This window comes from Balaenoptera physalus, assembly GCF_965194825.1.
Source record: "Balaenoptera physalus genome assembly, chromosome: 1".
NCBI classification, from domain to species: Eukaryota; Metazoa; Chordata; class Mammalia; order Artiodactyla; family Balaenopteridae; genus Balaenoptera; species Balaenoptera physalus.
In genome coordinates, this window is record NC_138882.1 from 123,866,743 (window position 1) to 123,890,651 (window position 23,909).

General features: G+C 34.6%; 1 protein-coding gene and 2 long non-coding RNA genes across 3 annotated transcripts in view; 2 read left to right on the forward strand and 1 right to left on the reverse strand.

The window, feature by feature from the left end:
- The window catches only part of LOC309641535, a 352,162-nt gene that overhangs the window by 111,621 nt on the left and 216,632 nt on the right, over positions 1-23,909 (forward strand). The window lies entirely within an intron of this gene.
- LOC309641461 overlaps positions 1-23,909 on the forward strand; it is a 275,557-nt gene that overhangs the window by 58,556 nt on the left and 193,092 nt on the right. The window lies entirely within an intron of this gene.
- LOC309640219 (uncharacterized protein) overlaps positions 10,571-23,909 on the reverse strand; it is a gene marked incomplete at its 5' end in the record, with an annotated part of 38,137 nt that continues 24,798 nt past the window's right edge. The window contains one exon of the mRNA XM_082418729.1: positions 10,571-13,083. The remainder of the gene's footprint in view (positions 13,084-23,909) is intronic.

Genomic DNA, 23,909 nt, shown 5'->3' on the forward strand with positions numbered 1-23,909 from the left:
ATCTTTAAAATAACGGGGAAACAATGTTAAATGTGTGCTAGTTTGGCCTGGAAGTAGTGGAATAGAAACAATAAAAGCCATGACTCTGCTCCATGCATTCCAAGTTGGCAAAATGCCTTACAAAGGGACTGTTTCTTCGAAGTTGTTCTGGTTTTACAGATCAACATAGTGTGTTTGGCAAACAAAATTTATGTACACTTTTTCAGGCAAAAAACACAAAGATAAATATAGAAGGATATTTATTTGACACTGCTTGATCACCACCACTCTGCTCTCCTACAAACATAGTATTACCCTCAAGGCCATAGATTTCTCTGAGAAATTGCCCACATGTCTTGGCACAAAAAGATCAACTTTTGAAAGTGGGGGTGGGGTGGGAGTACACCTAGCACGTCGTCCTGGGGAAATCAACAATAAGCACTCTCATCGAGTCAGAGTTAAGTGGCCCTAACTAAGGGTGGAGGCTGAGAAGTGAAAAGCAAAACATATCAGCAAAAAGACAGAAATCAGAGTGTTTTCTGAATTTCCACCAATTTGGTCAAAAGCCAACTTCTAAAATAAGAGCTCTTCAGTAAGCAGGTTTTGTACCAGCTCTGTAATGGAAAGCTTAAAAGGTCAATTACTAATCTGAATTTCTCTGGGGAATAGGGCAAATGCTTCCTAGACCATGAAAAATTTTAAGGTAACTGCTCACACTTTCAACTGTGATGAGGTCGTGAAAACCGACGTCAAAACCACAGCGCTGAGGTTGTGGAAGAAGTTTGACAGCCCTGGAGTTCAAAGACTGATGTGTTTTCTTCCACTGGCTATATATATTGAAACTAAGTAAAACTCTTGAAAGTGAAATATCCTGAGAATAGAATCATTCAACATATAAACATATTGTGATTTTTTTGAGAAAGACAAGGGAGAAAAAAGAAAAAGGGAGGAAAAAAATTCAACAATTACTTTTTTCTGTTGATGTTGAAGGCAAGTATATTACTTTTTGGTATAATTTAATTTCAAACTATTAAATTCGTTTAAAATATGAAGTAAAGAAAAAGAAAAAAGAAAGGAAAGAATGGAGGGACAGAAGGAAGGAAGGGAGAGGGAAAAAAAAAGTCTTAAGATAAAATCATTAAAATCCTAAAACTGCAAGGAGCCTGAGAAGTGTTCTAAGCCAATCTGGTCACGGGTTTGGTAATCTCTTCTTTGCCTCTAACTACTGTTTGCCCATCTTCTTGATCAATCACAGTGAAAGGAAACCTGGTCCATTCTCTTCTTAGATACACCTAATTTATTCTTCAGTTTTTCCTTATGTTGGATTTTAATCTGCATTCTAATAACTTTTACTCATGGGTTCTTGTTCTATCCTCTAGATTTACCAAGCTATGCCCACTTCCTTTTTCTCACGAAAGACCTACAGTACATGGAGCCCTACAGTCTCAGACACCCAAGACTCTGATCCATGAGGATGCCCAGTCTTAGCAGGAGCGCAGCAAGCAGAAACAGACCATCCTTCAAAGCAAATGCAGCTTCAGGAGCAGGCTATGACATCACTGTGATTAGAGAAAATGTTGTAGCTGTTGTAGCTGGTCCCCTGTGTTGCTGAGCATTTGTTAAACATTAAACAGTGAAGCCCATCTCCACAGGGAAACTAGAAAAACTGCAAATGGGGTCAGACTTGCCCAAGGGAGCCTGAGGCAGAAGTATTCTGACATGAACAGAAAGGACTGATGTCTCTGATGTAGTTAGTAAGGCAGTTCTTACATTGCAGTTTGGTTCAGTAACACTGGAATGATTTGATTCTACTGAAGCTAAAGCAGAAAGTCTGTTCACAAAGGCATTGTTTTGTCCCATGCAGGGAGACCACAGGGAACTAAAGAATTCAGGAAGGAGAATAGAAGATGGTGAACACAGTGGAGCACTCAGCTCTGGGAAGACTAACAGGAAGTCCCACAGTGGCTCAAATGCAGGGACCCTCAAGATGATAGATGAGCCCTGCGTAAGGAGAGGGATCACAGTAAACTGAGTGAACTCAAAGCTCAGTCAGGAAGGAAACCAAGACTGAAGAGAGTGTGCTCCTTATAGAAAAGGGATCAGGTTTTTTTCTTCAAAATTGCAATTACAGATTTTCTGCAGACACAACTGAAGTTGTGACACAGGAAACAGGACACAAAAAGCAAAGATTTGAAATGTGGTAACTAACAGATTTAGAATAAAATTTCTTTGTTTCCATAGCGAAATTCTCCACATTCAAACCCACTGGATAAAGGAGAGGGGACAAAATACCTGAGAAATTAACCTGAGATAAAAAAGCAAAAACTACCAGAGAACAAGTCAAATAGGACTAAACACACTAGAGGCAAGTTACATCTAATGGAAATAAGTCAGTGAGTTGCAGGTCCTCTGACCATTACGATAATCCTGATGGACTTGTCCATAACCTTAGTGAAAGGAATGGAGAGGAATTGTTTGGACCCAAACATCAGATCTGAAATAGCCTCACTAACGTTGGGATAGCACTAATAGTAGGAAAATCTATAATATTTTCTATAACTGTATGATTACAAATGAAATGTTAGAATTAGGAGAGAGAAATTTGCAAGTGATTCCAAACAAGAAAAAAAATCTTTGCATTCATAATACTGTCTTAGAGAAAAAGGTAGTAGGTGGTTTTTATGTTACTAAATCAGGCAACATTATTCTTAGAAATTACATCTTTTGGGTGGTTTCTCAACTCACAGTGAACTCTCTTAATGACCCATTTACCTTCTGAAAAAAGCTCTTGATTATTTATATTTGTCCCCAAGTTAGAACAATCGTATTTTCCATAGCAGTTATGCAGAATGAAGTCTAGCTCAGTCTGGGCCTGTGTTTTGAATAGGGTGATATAATCTCAGGCATCTGCAATGTGGTCTGAAAAGCAGAAGAAAAGCCTGCAGTGGAAGAAGTCTGCAATGGAAATGCAAAGAGGCAAATATGAGGTGCACACAATCCTTTCTAGTTTATGGTTCCAATTTTGCTTCACAGTTCCAAATTTCTTCAGGATTGAGGGCTAACATACACCTTCCAGTATTTTTCATGAGGTACCTCTATATACATCTCTCTTTTGCTTTAACTAATTTAGTTATTTTTATTTGTTTGTTGTTGTTGATAACCAGAGTCCTACATACTATAGGATAGAATGGTGTTCCTGTTTTGAGCAAGATTTTCTACATACTTAAGTTCAGACATAAAATCATGTTTTTCACCAATGCTTCCTGCAGTCAATCTGAACAGCCTAGCATAAGCCCAGGTAGGGCAAGCCCCTCAGAGAAGGCTTCTGGCAGAACTGAACATGTTGATTCAATTCACTTTAGCAAACATACCCATACATGAGGCACCTGCCATGTATTTGAACACTGATCTGGGTGCTGGGGTTTCATTGGGGGACAAGATGCAGTCCTAACTTACAAGGAAAGTATAAAGTCTATGGAGAAGGCTAAAGAGGAAATTTTAGTGCAATTTTGTAAGTCCTAAAATAGGAGTAAACCTGGATGATATGAGAGCAGAGAGAAGGGACATCTATGCCAGTCTTTAGGGACCCAGAAAGGGTTTCCAAGTAGCAAGAGGCATAAGGCAATATCCAAAAGATAAGCCAGAGTAAAAAGATAGGGTAAGAGGAGCAGATTCCTAGGTCAAAAGTCAAGCATGTTACAAGACTTATAGGCAAGAGTTAGCATGAGAACTCCCCTTCACTATGGCTGGCACCAAAATTTAGAGTAGGAACTGGTGAGAAATAAAGTGAAAAAAAAGTAATGTCCAGATCCAAAGTGAGGACCTTGGATTTGATGCTAAAGGAAATGGAAAATATTTGATGGATTCTAAGCAGGGGAGTTACATGATCAAAAGTGTTTTAGGAAGATCATACTCTCCTAAACAGTTTGGAGGATGGCAAGCCTGGCTTCAAAGAGACCTGGAGAAGTAAATCATTTCAGTAATCCATGCCAAACATAACACCCAAGATTAACAGAGTAAGTGTAAGTATTGAGAAAATGAAAAAAATATAGTGAGCTAGTGACCAAAGCGTTCAACTGGGAGAGAGTATCCCAAAAATCTGAGCTAAAAAGGTTCAGGTCACTTCTTACCACCATCCTAAAACAAAATGCATTGATAGCAAATATAACCACATCAGAATATTTCAAGAATTGCTTTATGTTCCAGAAGAAAACTTGAAGTTTTGTTAATTTTTATAGTTATCCTGGCCTCAAAAGGCTCCAAGACTGGTTTGAAAACTTTACTTAACCACTTTACTGCCACATAAGTTACAAAGCCTGGGGCCGGCCATAAAGATGTTAATTTAATGAATATTCATAATCAATAAATATTCATTAAACAACATTTCCGTTCCAGGCATGCTGTTGCTCCTGGCAGGTCCCGCCTGCATGGCAGAGTGCACTTGTTAAATGAGTGTTGCTCATTGCAGAAACACGTTATGGGATTTCATGAAAGAAGCTGCATTCATCTACAATACATACGGATGTGTAGAGACAAGTTTGAACAAATTCTGTACAAAAGAAAAAAAAGAAGCTTTTCCTCTTTGGTACAATGCTTGTGTTTCACATGTCAAATGTGTGGCCAAATATGGGAAATTCTATGGGGAAAACCAGGTAGACTACAAAGGGTTTTATTTCTATCTCTATATGCTAAGTAAGTGCAAAGGCAGTGGTCCCTAACCACCTGGATGGCTGCCTGATAGGTGATAGTTTTTAAATGCAAATGGAGAGTTTTGAGCATAAACACTCAAAAAAAGTTTTTTCATTGGATGATGGCATCTGAGAAAATAATCCATTCAATGTTAGATGAAGTTGCTATGATGCTGTATACATTTCAATTGGAGGATGTGTGTTCTGTTAAGATAAACTATTTTTCTGAAAAATGGAAACTGCTACTCACAAGTGTTTCTTATTAAGAAACCAGAAGAATTCTGCATGACCACCACCCAAAGAATCTTCCCATGTTCTTACACACTGATAATAATTTACAAAACCTACTGAATATTGACAATAAACAGATAAATACTACTACACAGTGTTAACTGGTTCAGAATCTGTGTAAAGAATCAAATATTCAACACTTTTCTACATATGTAAGATGCTGCAAGACCCTTGTTTTCTGTTGCTTCCATAGATTGCCTCAGGGAAACAATTCTGCTCTGTTGTGTTCCAAAGTATGATAAGCTTCTAATTAGTATATAGTAAAATTATTCTTCTTTCAGATACCTCACATTTTTCCAAGCCTGGATAACCACGAGTATTACCCTAATTGGTGGGCAGTTAAGCAAATAGGAAAACTCCAGTTGTTCTGCCACCATGCAACTAATTCAATGAAAAAGAAGGTTCACCTGGCAAAGAGCATCTTAAGTATAGAGCTTCAGTCTCTTTGAAAGAGTTAAGACAAGCTAAGAATCTATGGAAGACTCAGAGCTTTATGGGAAATTCAATGAGTTTTGTTTGTTGTTGTTCTTGCCTTTCTTGTTCATGTTGACTTTCATCACTGTGTAGTTTCTCTCATTAAAATCCCCTTCACATATTCTCAGCAACCTTCATTCCAAGAAAAATGTTTGCCTGTAGAGGTAGATTTGTCCAATTCTCACAATTTGATCTTTCTTTTTTTTTTCATCATATCGTGGAACTTTGACTAATACTCGCACATTTTGGATAAAGTACTAAGGTTCATGATTCCATAAAGATGACATATACTGCCATCTGCCTTGACAGTCTTTGAATAGAAAATGTGAGAGGTGAAAGGTTGGTGGGAAGGGCTTATTGCCTCAAGCATACAGATGGAATAAGATGCCTCAGCAAGAGCACATTCTCAAAGGAAAAATGATATCCTTGTTATTTTTCAATCTTTGATTTCTGAGTGAACCTTCCCTTAAGAGCCCTTATATCACATGATTTTCCTTTTAAAAAGGATGTTACAGAAACCAAAGGACTCTCATAACCAAAGTAACTGCCTGTCAAAACCAGGTCACTAATTAGCCAAATTTAATTTTTCATATACTCAACATCCACTTTCACTACTGGGCACTTGCTATTTCTCCAAAGGAGGCTCTAATGGTCATCCTATCAACTAAGCGATTTTAATTGCATCTTGTGGCATGCCATTAGTTTTATCAGTGAGTTGCTTAAGCTTGCTTATGAATAATAATTGTAAAATACAATAAATTTTTAAATACAAATTATAAGAAAAGTGAAATCAAATACTCTTCTAGGAGACCAATTTTAACCCAAGTTGAGCTTTGTCTATAAATTTAATTTTCTTTAGTCTGAGAATGAAATGCTACAATGGAAAATTTTCACCTAAACTGGCTCTTTGTGACACCATGACTTACAAAATTGTATTTTAGGGAAGTGTAATGAATTATTTGAACACTATATATTGCTACTAATGTCTTTGTTACTATGATGGCTTTGTCTAATTACAAAGGTCCTTTTATCCTAGATCTTGATGATTTAGCAAAATACAGAGAATTTCTTTCTCCTCATTTGCAGAAAGATAACATTTCCAAGGGCATTTCAAGAAAAAAATAAGTTAAAAAATAAAGATGTGACTATCAGTCCTGTCTTGCAGTAGAACTTGCTAGTCTCTATATAACACTGCATTCCATGTAACAAGGGCATTTCTTTGAAACACTGCATGAATACTGTCTTCTGGAGCAATGCAACAGGGTGGAAAGGATGAAGGTGTTGTGTTTTCATATTCAAATCCTGTGCAGCTTACCTCAAACTTTACCCAATTTGAAATGGTAGTAGAAAATTAAATATGATAATATTTTCATTAAGGTAGATGTTCTTTCAGTTGATTAAACATCCTAAGAAACTCTTTTGCAAACATGCTTCCTAAACTCATCTAAAGAAAAACTCCTCTCCACCATTACTGCTCTTCCCCAGTCTTTCTTCTCAAATAAAACAGACATTCTTGCCACCTTGACTTTATTCCAGATGTGTCTCTTCCCACGGTTTGCTCTCCATTTATCTAAGCCAGAAGTTACAAACTCAAAAGTGTGAAATGGCAGCTTGTAAAACCCTAAGGTGTCAATAAGGCTGGGGAAAGGGCGTCAGATTTTTTGAGCATTTGGGCTCACAGCTCAGAACAAAACCAAGCAAAATAACAACAGCAACAAACCTTACCAACACCATGTGTCTTTTAGCTTATTTTATCCCATGAGGAGCCAGCCAGTTACCCCTGGTCTAAATCCTACTGTTCAAAGCATGTTAACTCTTGAGGTGCTGCAGTAGATGAAACCAAAGAGCTGAAGCAAGACTCAAAAATAAAAAAGATATGTTCAGCTCTCCTGATTCTGATATATGTGGCTTGGAGAACCAAGGACATGGAATAGAATGATGTCAGAGTTTGTATCCTGAGGGACATTGTCTCTTATTAACATCTTTTAACAGATCATATCTCCTAGGTGGGCTTGTTTGGAAACATCACCTTCAAAGCCAAATAACTTTTAATTGCTATCGTTACCAGGTTACTGATAAAACATATGACAGCTATCAGCCAATCATGTTTATCATATATTTAATGGGAAGGCTTATCAGCCACAGAGGAAACTTAATTAATTAGGTATTCTCCATTGTAAAATAATACACAAACATTCAGATCATGCTTATAAGAAATAAGCAGCATGAGTCATAGTACAGTAATATACTGGTTATGTGACTGGAGAAACTGAGACTAAGCAATTAAAAATGACTCATTCGAGGACACAGAAATAATCAAGGACAGAACTCGAAGAGAATTTGGATTTTCCTGCCCCTTGTGCTGGTTTTCAGAAAACTCTTCCATTACCACTGAGGGGCAACAATAACAACCAAAGGCCCTTTGGAAATGTAAGTGCTTTGCATACAGATTTAAATTCACAGAAATGGAATTTAAAAGCAGCTGTTAGTCAAGTAGAGATAGTGGACTGCTAACTGTAAACCAATAATCTAGTTCGTTTTCTAATCTCCATTCTCTATGTTCCTCTAACTAAAGGAATAGTGGCATCCATAAGCACCATCAAGCCTGGCAATTTGCTTTTTTTAGCCAGATATATTTTGGAAAAATGAAGTGTGTATGTCACTTTGCAAAACAGCATGACTCTGTTAGCCTTTGCTCGCTTTATCCTGAGCCAAAAACAATGCAGATCTGATAGCATCTGTTTCCACTACCCATGCTATCCCAATCATCAAAAAGGCATAAGGGTTGGGAAGGAAGTTCTGAAAGCTTTCACATGCCTGTTTCTTACCAAGAAAACCACTTCTTCCATGCATTCATTCTGCTTCCCTTCCTTGTGTCTGACTCACTTGTTCAACTGGGAGATAACTTAGGAGGAAGTCAAGGGGAAAAGATCAAGGGTTAAGAGTTCTATTAAGTTCCATGATTACAAAAAAAAAAAAAAAAATGTCAAGTGTTTTCAAATGGAAGCTAAACAGAATGATCTTTAAAAATAGAGAGGTTGTTCCCTGGTGTCCTAGTGGTTAGGACTCCGTGCTTTCACTGCCATGGCCGGGATTCAATCCCTGGTCAAGAACTGAGATCCCACAACCCTCTCAGTGGGACCAAAAAAAATATGTTTTTAAATAAAAGTACGTGAAAAAAAGAGAGAGAGAAAGAAAAAGAAACAATCAACCTCAGATCCTGTGAAAATTGTATTAGCACATATTAGACTAGGCAAAAGAAGTTTAACTTTACTGGAATGTTCAGGAGGCAGATCAAAATGTCTTAAAATACAGAATAATGGGGAAAAAAGGGAAAATAAAACATTTACTACCTCAATTTCCTTTTTGGAAAAAGGAAATGGAAAACTTAGGATTTCTAAAAGCAAATGCATACAGTGGCATTCTCTTCCTTGCTGTTACTTTTTATTTTATTTTTCTTTAAGTAAGTGCAAGAATAACTCACCAATAAAGACTGGGAAAATGTGAATTAATTTAGAGAAAAGAAAAAATTTGGGTAACATTGTTAAACTGATGTGTTCAGCCTTATACCACAAATAACTAATATATGTGGCAAGAAGATGGACAGAAGATCAATCTTCTTGTTGTGTGTGACCCTGAAGGATCTTGACATTCTTAACCCATTAGCAACATTAAAGGATATAAAGAAATATTTTGAGCATTGGATTATCATAGACAGTGCTTTGCAAAGCTTGTTAATAGGAAAATAATCACAATGATATGAAGATGTTTTGTGACATATTTATATTTCAGAAAGAAATATACAGAAATGAATATGCATTGATATAATTTCAACTGTTTATTATTCTATTTATAAATATCAATAAATTCATATAAAGACCACATTAAACCTAAAAGTTTATTTATATCACTATGATTTTTTCCTATTAATAAGCTTGGAAAACACTTTCCATGATAATTCAATGTTCAAAACTTTCCTCTATATCACTTAACATGGGCAGTGGGTTAAGGTCGGTGGATTTCTCAAGGTTATGCACACTGAGTACTTGTGTCTCACTCTCTTTATAAACTAGGATTAGAATTATTCATACATATTCAGATCTGATTCCCCAACGCTTACACACCTTTCACTTAAAATGTTCAGTGCCCCATTTTTTAATATTGGAGAATAGCCTGATCTAATATACATGATTTTGCTTCATATTTATTATTCAGAACTATTTCTCTTTTCATCTGAAATTTAGTAATAAAAATCTAGTTATATGAGCCAATAGCTATGTGGCATTAAGCCATCTATCTAGCCTTATATGTTTTGACTCAATAACAGGCAATCAATGACTTCCCAGAACAATTAACAGAGGTTTTCACAAGGGATCAAAGGAAACTGTGCTATTATAGTCTTTGGAGAAGTTAACACACAATAACCTCCCAAATAATACACATTCCTATTACTAAGCTCTCACAAACTGTACATACATCTATCACTATCTTCTGTTTACATGGTCATAAATCCTAAGTATTTACCCAAAGATTTTAAGTGCATTCATTATCAAACTAAAGAGTAAGTATGTAGAAAGTTTTTGGGGGTAACCTATCTAAAGTTTATATTCATGCATGGCATTGAGCACATTGTGTTGTGGTTTTTAGAATATTTGCTAAAATTTAATAAAATAAATATGTTTCATAAATGTGACAGTTTACCAAGTCACTGTTTACTTAATTGCTTACTGAGCTAAAAGTAAGTTTAATCATAGAGTAGCCTACACATAAATGGAACATTGAGTTTGGATATATGTATCCCTATGTGCCAGCCCATAAGAACACCTTCCAAAGATAGACTAATGCAACTGGGAAAAAGAGAGTCTTATTACACTATTTTGCCCAGGTGCTCCAAGAAACCAGACTGGTTCTGACTATTCATTTGCACTTATGCATTAGGAACACAGATCACTTAAACGCATCGTAGTATAAATGTGCAAGCTAAACTAGTCTTCATTAAGAAGTTTCAAAGCTATTTTTCTTAAGTGGAATTTTGTTGTCTATTTTAGCAAAGTAACGTAGAGGCAATCATTTAAACAATTCATGCCAAAAGAACATATCATTTTGTAAAAGATGGCTGCTAAAAAGTAAATTTATTTCATTTTTTACCTAAATTATTAGAATAATTATTTCAGTTCATTCCATAAGTATAAAAGAGATGGAAAAGTTGCTTCAGGATGTGACCAAAGCATAATTTCTGCATATCTGTGAGTCATTTAATGTTTCCTGAAAGGTTAACATTTGGGAAATAAATAGATTTAGTTATAATTATTTAACTGATTTTTTAAAGTATTTGTTAGTTGCTTAGACAGACATTTATAAAGTAAAATTTTTATTGTTTTTTCAAAGCATGAACTTTTAAAAAGAGAACAAAGAAACAGAGAAACAAACTTTGGGCAGAATTGTATTCTTTTTAAAAACGGCTCAAAAGAGAAAAGACATTGGGATTTCTTGTACTTGATTCTGATTCCAACTAGGTATCTTACTTGGCTGTATGATGTTAGCAAATCTATTAACCTCTCTGGGTCTGTTTTAGTGAGCAAGATTATTATGAAGAATTGGAATAATTTTTGTGACAGGCCTAGTACAATATCTCTCATCAAATAGAAACCCAAAAAGAAGTAATTATCTTTTTAATATTTTATTATTATTTATTTAATTTACATAAGTTTTAACTTAAGTTGAACTACCACTTGAGTTGTTGACTAAGGTTTTGAATATAAAATCGAAATAATTAGTGGTTTGTTAGGGTCACACATGGACATGAACAAAAAAAAAAATGTAAATACATGGAGTGCTATTTTTGTGCTTCACATCATTTTCAGATCCAGAGTTTTAATTGTCTACCTGTAGTCGCAGGGTGCTTATATCCTGTGGGTATGACCTAGAGAATCTCAACTTTCTCATTTCCTGACTTCCCTATATCTGCATCTGTAATCAAGTGACATAAAGAGTTTACAATTACAATTTAAAGAAGATAGCTTATGCAAGCCAATGTTCCACTGTTAGAGATTATGTGTTCCAGTTTTACTGCGTGTCCCACCAAAATGTCATCTCAAACTTGGTGTCCCTTGAGCCCTGGTGAAGTAATTAAAGGGGTCCTTGGGTCCTATTATGTTGACTTGGTTGACCTCACTTCTACTTCATGTCAGAAATTTTACTGTTTGAGTGGTGGCAGCAAAATTTTTGAAAAAATACAAGACCACGTAGAAATTATACTAAAATTTAGCATGAGCCATTATCATGATCACTATAGTTTTTAAGTTAATGATGTAGAGAATTAAAGAAAACATTATTAGAATGAAAAGTGTGTAGGTGGAATAGAATCAGGGATATTTTAGCTGATCGGAGTACAATTTATAAGTACTTAATTTTGCCATTTCATTGTTGTGATTTTATAAGATTTTTCTCCTAAAAATATCAGAACTTTTAAAACAAATTAAGAAATTATTATTAAAATGTTAGACAAATAAAAAGTTCCTTTATTGTTTTCAAAGAATTTTACCAGCCTTTCTAATGAAGAATTCCATATAGTACAGAAGTAAAGAGCTTGTGCTTTGGGGTCAGAGTAACATGAGTAGAAGACCCAGGTCTGCCACTTACTAGGTATAAAATCTTGGGGAAATCATTTAACCTTGGGAATCTCAGTTTCATCATCCAGAATATAACATAACAATATTATCAGCTTCATTAAATCAGTTGAAGATTAAATTAGATAATGAATAAAATACTCGCACAGTGTTGGCATATAGAAAACACTCTATAAATATTAATTATCATTATTAATAGAATTTTCCACTACTAGCTATAAATATGTTTCATTTGACCAAGATAAATTTTATAGACAACACATTTTACTATACTTTTTTTTAGGTAAAGATATATCTTATCATTGGGACTTGGAGACAATTGTTGCAAAATGAGGATTAAACAGAAGATATGATGTGTGTGTCTAAATTCTCTATTGAAGAATGAAAACACATATGTTCAACAGCACATTATGGCTCAGTGAGATGTCCCTGCCATGACAGGAAATGAACTTCTCAATGTAAAAACAAATAGATGTGATACAGCCATAACTGCCAGATCATAATTCTTTCTCTCTTAAATTGCTTAGATGTCTGCTTCTCCCTCTAACACACAGTGAAATATACATTGCCAACATTCCATTTATCACTTGAAAATTAAGGAAAAAAATAAGGTCCATGCAAAATCAAGTAGTTCTAAAGCAAAACAGTAAAGGGGGGGGGGCCTAACTAACACATACTCATTATTTTTCTTTAAACTTTACTAAAATGACAGACTTTGAAATTACTTAAGGATGTGAGTGTCTTTCTGTGTGTCTAGTACAATGATGTAGTAGTCTCAAAGACAGCATGCAATGTGGCAGTTGCTATGGTAACAAGATGTTTTTCATTGAAGAGCAGTAAAAAATTTGTGGCATATAAATAACATATGTACAGTATATTGTCTTTGAGTGAATGACCTTTGCTCCCGGACCTTAAGAACATGTTTTTTTCTTTTCTGAAATTCTTGTCTATTTTTGATGTGCATATGTATCCAATAGACTGGTGATCAAACTGCCCTCTTTGAAGCTGCACAGGATACAGATCTGTGGTGAGGAAAGAAAAGGTGGCTCAATATTGTATATGTGGTTAAAAGGAGTTGATGGGTTGAAAATTAAAGCACTTGAATTAGGTGCTGTGCTGAAAATATTTCATACTTTCCAAGCCCACTTTGCAATTAAAACTTGTAGTAGACTTATATTTTCTTATAATTTGATAGGAGAACTACTATATATAGCAATTAATTATTTATACCCCCCAAAATAGTATAGCTGTGGGCAGAGTTAGAAATCTCTATGTTCAGAGTAAGTACTGTTGAAGAGAGAAGGATGCTGCATTTTAAAGCATCAAGACAGGTGGCCTAGATTTATCCCTGTCCTGCTCCTTGGGCAAGTCATTTGACTATCTTATCTGTAAATTGGAGATAAGGCTAACCTAACTGTCACAAAGAATAGGCAAGGGATCAAAGTAACAAGTGCAGATGAGATTGCTATGCAAATGTAAAGCATTGTTCTTATCAAGGATTATGAAAAGAAATACTTGGTAATTCAAATTTTGGAAATAGTTTGTCTCACTTGGCTTTAAAATGACAGACAAGGGCTAAAGGCAATTCAACTATTTTTTTAATTTTATGGTCAACTAGTCAATGTTACTCAGCTCATAACAACTGACCTTTCAGATTATAATATATGAATGTGCTAGTTTTATAAATGAGTTGACTTATGTATTCAATAGTATGGCAGATATTCTGAATGTTTCAAAGATAATCATAATTGGAGATTAAAATTATATGAGTTTATGTATATATATGTATATGTGTGTGTATATAATCTATTCAGCTGTATGTATAATAGATAATATATATGAATTATGTACAATGCATATGTGTATGATGTATTCATATGCATATATACATATATATAAAGAGTGAGAGATGGTACATATATTAGACATCTAGATATTTTACATGTAGGATACAGAGATATAATGGGTATCTATATATTGATACTATATATGTGTATACACACACATGCATACATACATGCATATATGTATTTAATTACTGATTGGACACACGAAGAAAGATTTAAAGAAACAAAGAACAGTGTAAGAGCAGAACATTTAGAAGGGCACATGTTTGGCCCTTGAGTTTCTGCCAAATTCTAGAAAGCTTGCGATTCTGTATCAACACTTGCATGGAGAACAGGGAAGAAGAGGAAATAAATCTCAGAGTGAAAAGTCTAGTAGGAAATCCACTATTAGATAGATACATGAAACACTACAGACTTAGTGTATAAGTGAACAAGAAATAAAGTCAAACTTGAATGTATGAGTACACAATAAGAGACTATAAAGGATGACACAGTAGATTTGAAAATGAGCCAAAATTAAAATTAAAAGAAAATTAAAAGAAAATCAATAATAATGCTATGACTTTTATTCATCCCTTAATTGGAAGTCCTGGAATGCACAATAAGATATTAAGAAAGAGATAAAATATAAATATTATAAAGGAAAACCAAAACACTCACAGTTAATATGATAGTCAACATAGAAATTCCAGAAGTATCTACATATCAATTATTAAAATTAATGAGTGTTCAGCAAGGCTGCTCAATACAAAATCAATGTATAAATATTGATATATTAAATTGTAGTCAACAGCAAAAATATAATAGGCAATATGTTTCAAGTATAGAATATTCCATTTAAATAACATAAAACAGTTCAATTGCCTAGAAATACATTCAACAAAAAAGTGCAAAATTTTGATGTAAATAACTATATATCGTACTAAAATACATGTTTTAAACTTAATTCAATTGAATTATATCCAACGTTTATGATTGGAAGACCCAATATCATAAAAAATATAAACTTTCCCTAAGTTCAAAAGCAATTTCAGCCAAAAGACTAAAACAAATTTTTTATGGAATTTAATGAGGTGAATTTAAAATTTGCATAGAAGACTAAATGACCAAGATTAGTTTAGATAATTCCAAGAAAGAACAACAAGGTAGATAGTATGAAGATAGAAAGAAGAAACATAGATATTAAGATTTATTGTAAAGCTAAGATATTAAGATGGCAGAGTGACAAACTGCTAAACAAATACTCAAATGGAACAGACTAGAGAACTCAGAACAAGCCTGTGCATATATGGAAACTTGATTTATAACAATGCAGACATTATAGATCACAGTGGAAAGAATATGGTTTTTAAATTTATTTTTTAATGAATTATCCTGAGATAATTGGTTACCCATAAAAAAAGAAATTGTGCCCATAACTCATATATGCACAGAAATTAGTACTAGATAGATTAGAGATTTAAATGTGAATAGCAAACTATAAAAATATTAAAAGACAAGCTGAGGAAACATTTATTATACATATAATGTACAGAGAATTAATATCTACAAGTCATTAAGAAAAAGAGAAACAACGCAGTAGAAAATTGGGCAAAAGAATGAACAGGCATTTCACAGAAGGAAAACACAACAGATTCTCAATCATATGAAAATATGTTCCACCTGGTTAGTAATCAGGGAAATTGAAATGAAAATCATCCTGATATCTTTTCACAAGTATGATACTGGGAAAAAAATTGAAATTTAGACAATGTTGATATTGGCTAGAGTGTGGGTTAACAGAAATTTGTATCTATCTGTGGGATGTGTGTAATTGTACAACAATGTGGCATCACCTAGTCAAGCTGGACATTTGCATATTCTCTTCATCAGCATATTTTCTGTTATGTACCCTAGAGAAACATTTATTTCTCAAAATTCATGGGGATTTTTTTCTATGTTTATAGTGGCATTGCTTAAAGTAACAAAAATCTTAGAATTAGTCAAAATGTCCTGCAAGAATAAAATAAATATATACATTTAGAATAGTCATAAAATGGAATATTGTATACCAGTAAAAAATTAGATTTCAGCTACATACATCAACATAGATTAAAGAAAAAAATGAGCCAAACAAGTTGCAGAAAAATATACACAATGTGCTTCCTTTTATATACATTTCAACCCAAACAAAACTAAACCTTATATTATCTAGTGTTCAATACATCTGTAATAAAAAAAAAAAAAGAGGATGATTAAGATCATATTCAGAACATAAAATAAATTTGCAGGACAAAGAGGAATTATACTGAGTGATTCTAAATGGCTACTTACATTCCATTTCTTTTACTATAAAGTGGCTAAATGAATATTCATCTTATTATTCTCTTAACTGTAAAACACAGGTTTTACGTCTTTCATATATATATATATATTTCATAATATGTCATTCATTAATTAGTTTACTCCTACATAGTCAGTGAATGCCTATAATCTGCCATTGTACAGATGTTAAATTTAATAGATAAGTTCTGTCTCTTCAAATAGCTAAATACTTAGTATGGGTTATAGATAAGCACACTAGAAATAACAATACAGTATTATCACATTGTTCCATGCTAGATTTGTGCACAGAGAAAAGAAAGGTAAATTGGTCTGGGGTTTGGGGCTTGGTGGGTTCAGAGAAGACATCTTATAGATGTGACTGCTCAGTTGAGAGTTGAAACATTCATGAGAAGGTGTTAGCCAAGAGAACAGTCCCAAAAGTGCATTCCAGGAAAAGCCAAAAGTATGTGAGGAGGCAGACATTCTGAAGAGAGCAGGCTTTTTAAAGAACTGAATGAAGCTGATAATTTGATGGCAATTACTATCTGATTGCCTTAGCCCTTTGGAAGGAAAAAAATATTAGATTCTCAAGGGGGTTGGGGTGTGAAAAATAGAGACTTAGAAAACTTTCAGAATCTAGCCCTCCTCAGGAGTGGCATACTCCTGTTGATCTAACACTTGAACAGAAAGCTACCAAAGGGAATCAAAAGTTCTATACATTTTTTTACCTTGATGTCATACCAAGGGAGTGTTTCTGGCCACTGGAAAGTTGATTAAGTAGGAAACATTTTTTAAATTAAAACTGGTTAAACTCCTTGAAGAGATGAAAGGACATACAAAATTCTCTTCTACTTCTATCTTTTCAGAGAAGAAGAAGAATTACCCAATAAAAGAGGAAGTTATATGAAAGAGAAACAGCAGTTTGAAGGTTCAGAGAAGGCCAATATGAATAGAAGTAGGTTCGTGAGGAAGGCAAGATAAAGATACTAGCCCTTTAGGCATCACATTTTAAGAAAGACCAACAAACCCTAAAACATCCAATTCAAAGGGTAGTGATTAGAATATTGAACATTCTAAAATGAGAGGGGGAAGCTTACAAAAACTCAAGTGGTAAGGTCTCTATTACTTAGTAGGAACTAGACAGCTAATAGGCAGAAGTGGTGATGTCAGACCCAGTAAATATTACAATCTCTTTCAAACCAGAGATATTTTTGAGCATTGTTTTTCATGTTTCTTTCCATAGTTTTATGGTATCCATTCATAACAGAGTATATGCATAATAAAGAATTTTATATAATTTAATTATTGACATAAATAAATTGTTATTTATAGAATTTTGTAGAAATAGGTAGAAATCAAGCAAGTGAACACAGGTAATCTCTTATCTCACATGATGTTTACAACTTGAATAATAAAATATAATAAGACATAAAAAACCTTTTGAGAAATTCTAATAACAATTTGTTTCAAAATTAAATTGCTATAAAGGTCATAGAGTAATTTGAGTCCTTGCTACTGGAACTAGAAAGATAGTCCAGATCACTGCTGCCCTTCTTCCTTAGACCTAGCAGTAACTTTTCCAAACTGTAAAAATGTTGTACAAGGACACGCAAAGCCTGTTGCTCGGGATTCCAGGAAATTGCAGAAAAAAAAAAAAAAAAAAGCAAAAATATAAAGTCTCCGTGCAATTTATTTGTGATTATTACTGGAAACACCATGTTCACATGCATCAGCTGACAAGACCCTACAAATGATACTTGTGATGTAAAGGCCTTAACAACAACAAATTGCATTAAAAAACCTCAATTCCTCTGAGACTCTAGAAGGCTTCAGATAGTTCAAAAATCAGTTTCTGAAAGATTGTGCAAATTTAGCACATCACAGTACAAAGATCATGACCTACAAACCCAGCTGCTCTGACGCCAAATATGTTTTTGCTTTCATCTACAGGAACCAAGAATCATTCAACTCATTCATGTCCTGAATGAATTCAAGCTATAAAATGAAAATTTATTAGTGATTTCCAAGCCCAGATGGTGTATTTCCTACTTCTTTCTTTGTCTTCAGATTAAGCTGTGTTGATTTATGTTTTCTCTAAATTTTTATGTAAATTTGCTTTATTAAAGGGTCTTCTCCTAAAATTTGTTTTTGAAAACCATTGGACAAGATGATCTTTATGATCCTATACAGCTCTAAATTCAGTGAGAGCATATACCATGCCTGTCTTTCTCATCTCCTATTCCCAAGTCTCAGCAGTGTCTAGAAACAAAGACCCAACACAGCGGAAAAAAAAAAAAAAAATTTCTTACTAATGGTTTACAATACATCAGTCCCTTAGCAAAAAAAATTCATAACATTCATATCATAAGAAAAAATTATTTTAAAAAAAGAAATATTGCTGTATAGATGAATGAATAAATAAAATGTGGATGAATACAATTCATAGTGCGATGGTTAAATCCAGCAAGGGATATAAGGAGCATTACCAAGAGTATCTTTTAAATGTGTGTTGTTTTTTTTTACAAGCATTTGTTCATTCATTTACCAAATGAGTATTGAGCACCAATTGTTTTCAGGTATCATTTTACACAGTTGGAATTCATCAGTGAACAAAAAAGAAAAGGACATGATAAAGAACAGACACCAATAAATACAAAGCTTGATAGAAGGTGATGACTGCTCTAGAAATAAAAGGGTAAAGTGTGGGACTGGGTAAAAGGGTTCAGGAGGACCCAGGTTGTGGAGGTGGCAAGTTGTAATAATAGGTAGGGTGGTCTTGGATGACCTCACGGAGAAAGAAACTTATGACCAAAGAATAGAAGATGGTGATCAAATTAACGATGCAGAACACCTAGTGGAAATACATTCTAGGAAGAAGAAATAACTAGTTCAAAGTCTCTAAGACAGAAAAGCACACGTTATGATCAAGGAACAGGAGAGAGACCCATGTTTCTAGATGGAAGTGAAGAATTAGAGGATAGTGGAAGATGAGATTGTCCTAGTTGGCTCAGGCTGCCATAACAAAATAACATAGACTGAGTTGCTTATATGTATTTTCTCACAGTCTGGAGGCTGGAAGTCCAAGATTACAGTCCAGGAGAGGTGGTTTCTGGTGAGAGTTCTCTTCCCGGCTTATAGATGGTTGCGTTCTCACATGGTCTTTCCTCAGTGTATGCATGCATAGTAAAAGAAAGAGAGATCTCTCTTCCTCTTCTTATAAGGCCACCAATCCTAAGACCTCACCCTTATAAACTCATTTTGCCTGACATATCTCCTAAAGCCATATCTCTATCTCCAAATACAGTCACACTGAGGATTAGTGTTTCAATATATGAATTTGGAGGGGACGTAATTCAGTCCATAGTAGAGATCAACAAGGTAAAATTGGGAGCAGATCACATAGGGCCTGATAGACCATTGTAAAGACTTGGACTGGTAATCTCTGAAATTCTCCACGCAAGGGAGTTTTAAGATTCTATGTCCTATCAGCCAATAGAATTATTTCTTCCCATTATTTTTGGCTTTTTATTCAGGGCTGAAATGGCAAGAGACAAAAGCTAAGAAGATACTCAACTTGAGTCTTGAATGTCTGCTTTGAATACTGGCTTTGAATATAATTGGAATACTTTGCTTGAGCTTATTAATTGAATTCTATATCACAAATCTTGGAATTAAAGTCCCTTTAATTAAACATGCAAATCTATGCAGAAACATGCAAAACAGGATTCACAAAGCAGCTGAAACATTTTTTCAGCCTTTACTATAGGGGTCAAAGAATGGAGACAGAAGGCAGGGAACATGAATTGTTTAAGAAGAATTTTGGTATGACCTAGTATGCCAAATTCTATTTTGGATGTATACTGGTAAACTAACTACTTAAGCCAAAAGTGGGGTGAGACACTATTTAATGTAATTATAAAAATTCCTAGTGCATGCTTATAAAGTATACTAATGGTCTAATAGATAATGTATAAAGATGTCTAATCAACACTAAGGATCAACTATTCAGCACATATGTGCCAGGACTTTTTGGCAGAGTATCCTTCCATTTAACCAGAAAGTAGCTTATCCAGTAAAATAATATACTTTGATCTTTGTTCAATGTCACTAAAAAAAAAAAAAATGCAGTTATGGGAAGTAAAGTTATGCATTAGAATTATCATCAAAGCTGAGCTAATTGTAAAAATTTTATAAGCTTGTATTATTTTCAATCTTAATAATAATAATTATTATTGTTATTATTACCATCATTACCACTATTAACAGTGACTCACATTGTTTTATTCCAAAACCAAGTTTCTTTATGTGCCAGAGTATAGAACATTCTACCCAATGCAAACCTATGAGAAGGAGAAAAGGAAGAAATTGCATTTATTTGTATATTAGTTCAAGCAGGACCTAAAACATCAGTTGTCTAAATCTTCTCATTTTACAAATGAGGAAAGAGACTCAGAGAGGTTAAATAGTGAAATGTGAAATTAAGATGATTTGCTTTCACACAGATTTAATGGCTTTATCCCTAGCTACCCATTCAGCTTCAAATCTAGTCAAACAAATAAATGAATAATAATTTTGTTAAATGACTTCTGAATCATAGGACTGACTAAAATGTATTCTCTGATGTAAGCTCTACCAATCAAGTGGAGATTTCAACCCTAACTAAGAGAAATAACATTTTCTCAAGATGGTGAGACTACAAAATTTCTATCGTTTTGTGTGTTAGGACTGCCAACTATTTCATTGGTGTGTGTTTTTTATTTAACTCATCCAGGAAAAGCCGAACAGCTTTCCATCCTGTTTCAGACACATCCCCCAGATCAGTTTTTAAACCCTCAAGGGAGAAAGACATCCAAATAACAAATTAGTATCTGTGCATAGATTTCTCTAAATGAAGAATTTCACACAAGGTAGATCTGTGTTCTTTATCTACATCAAACCGTATTACCAAAAGAATACCTCAAGAACAAAAACAGAAGGGCATAAAAGACCTTTGTTATGACCCCATGTACCCAAGGATCATTGCTCTATTGCAATCTGTCTTGTGGTTATACTCATAAGATGATGACTTCTATAACACTGTCATGAGTTATAACCCTGAAAGTAATATGAAGCAGAGAAACCAGCAAAGCTGGCCCAACCAAGATAGATATAAAATTAGTAGCGGACTAGAGATAACTTTATGCCAGTTGCTAAGGGCAATGTACAACTGATAGATAATGTAATAACACACATTAAGCCACAGTTATACTAAATAAGTTCACAACATCATTAATATTCGTAGCAGCAGGAGCACCAAGATGACTGAGGTAAGCAAAGGTGTTGATGATGACTATACCTTAGGGAAAGGCCTAACCACTTAATGACCTGATAGGATTCTTAACAGAGCGGGAAAAAGACACTGCCGTTTCTGCTTCATTTGTCCTTACTTTTAACTTAAATCACCCCTGGAACTCTGTTTCTTTCCACTGCTGCCACATTTTGCATGTCCCTCTTATTGAAGGTAAGGAATGTATGTCTATTTTTATAATCTTATGGACATAGCTTCTCACGTCAGCAAGTCTCCTAATTTCTACTGTGTCCCAAATGCTCTTCCCCATGTATGGACTGCTCCTTTGGCTTAGCTATTCTTTTCACTTTTATTTCTTTTTCATTTCATTTCCTTCTCAGAAATGTTGACAACTAACTTCTATTAACCAAACTCCTGCCTGCCATTCCAATATAGAATTGTGGGGGGGAGGAGAAGAAAAGAAAAGAGAGGGTTGAGGAGGTTGTGCATATATGAAGGCTATCTCTAGACAAAATCATGAAGGCAAAAATAGTCTGGCAACTGCCATTCTTTTAAAGTCTTTGTTCCCAGGTTACCAGCGATGTATTTACCACGGCATGCCAAATCTGGACCTTTCTTTGTCCCTCTTCCTCATGAATGCCCTCACCATTATCCTTTTAGGAGCCAGTTGTCTTAATAATTTGATAACTGCTGCTAATCAATTTATATCCTTCTGACAGAAAATACCTTGACTAGAAGGAGTGAATGAACCAGAGCAAAGGTAGGCCTCATGTCAGATCCTGGAATATGGAGCAGAGATAGTTTGAACACAGGATATCATAGTTTCCTTAAATAATACTCTCTAGCAGTCAGCAGCTCTGTGTCCTACAGAGCGGACTCGACTTATATGAAATCACAGGTCCAAAGAATGTTAGAATTCTCAAGAACCTTAGTTAGAGATTATCTAGTCAACCACTCTTGCTTTGCATTTGAGAATTTAGTTAGCTTGTCCAAAGTCAGACCATAGCGATTATAACTACAGTGATCCTGGAGTGTTCTCAATGAGTAATAACCTTTGAGACCTGTCCGTGAAAAACATGGACTCTGGACTCAGGTTGTCTGGGGTTCGGTCCTGGTTCCAGCACTTACTAAGGCTCTCTGATTTTGGGCAAGTTATTAACCTCCCCATACCTCTTTCCTCATCTGCAAAATTGTATTAATAAAATTATCTACTTCATTGGGCCAATAGGATGACTATAAGGATTTAATAAAGTAATAAATGTAAAGCACTTATAATAGCCTGGAACATCGTAAGGCCTCAATTAATTATACCATTATTAAATGAGTTGCAGAAAATCAACAGGGATGGTCAATACTTCCAAAGCGCTCTCTTCTTATCTCTTTTTATCTTTCCCCTAAAATTTCTCCACTCCCTCTTTCTCTCCAAATTCATTACTCTCTTCCAAGAACACTTCATCAAGGCCATAATTTTGTTCACTGTAGCAAATCCAATTCCTAAAGCACTGCCAGACACATAGTAGGTACTATAAATACTTACAGAATAAACGTATACTAGATATGAAACCTGCACTATCTCCAATAAGAGAGGTTTCTGTGGTTTCGAAAATTTTCAGAAAGGGCAATGTGTGTATCTTTTTTAAAACTGTGTTTTAACTGTATATTCCTAAGATATTTTTGGAATTCTGCCTTTCCTTTTATCACCCCCAATGGCTGTGGCTAAGTCAGCTTTACACTTCCCAAGAACCTGGGACCTAAACTTCTCTGTGGCTATGGTATACTGGAAGGCATGGTGGTGCTCCTTGATCACAGCACAAAGCACTGTGCTTTGTCGTCTGCAGAAACTAATATTTTTGATGAATTGAGTTAAAAATCATTGAAAGTTTAAAGATTAAGATTGGAATCTCAAGTTTACTATTAATCACCTGTGTGACCTTGGACAACTCATAGACTCTCTGGGGCTCAATTTAAATCTCTATATAAATGAAAAGATAGATTTAGGTGATTTATTTCTAAGGTCACTTTCAGTTCTAAAGACCCTTGGCTCTATAACTAGGAAATACTACTGCTTTTGTAGCTAACAAACAACACACTTGAATCCCACTTTAACAGTATTTACTCCGAAATCTACAGAACGTCATGCTTTTTCCGTAATAATTTTGGAGGGACCACATTGCTGTATCCTAAGAGACCATGGCTTCCAATTCATTTTCACCTTAGTCTTCCATTTAAACTAATTGGCAGTCCTAAAAATGCACCCCACATTAACAAGGCTTGAGAAGTGAGGAGGAACATTGCAAAGAAGGTATTTCTGACATGAGTTCATACTCAGGAACACTGTGGTTTTGTGGTTTATATCCATTTAACACGTCTTATTGAATATTAAGGACATGAGTTTGTTTATTGGGAATGC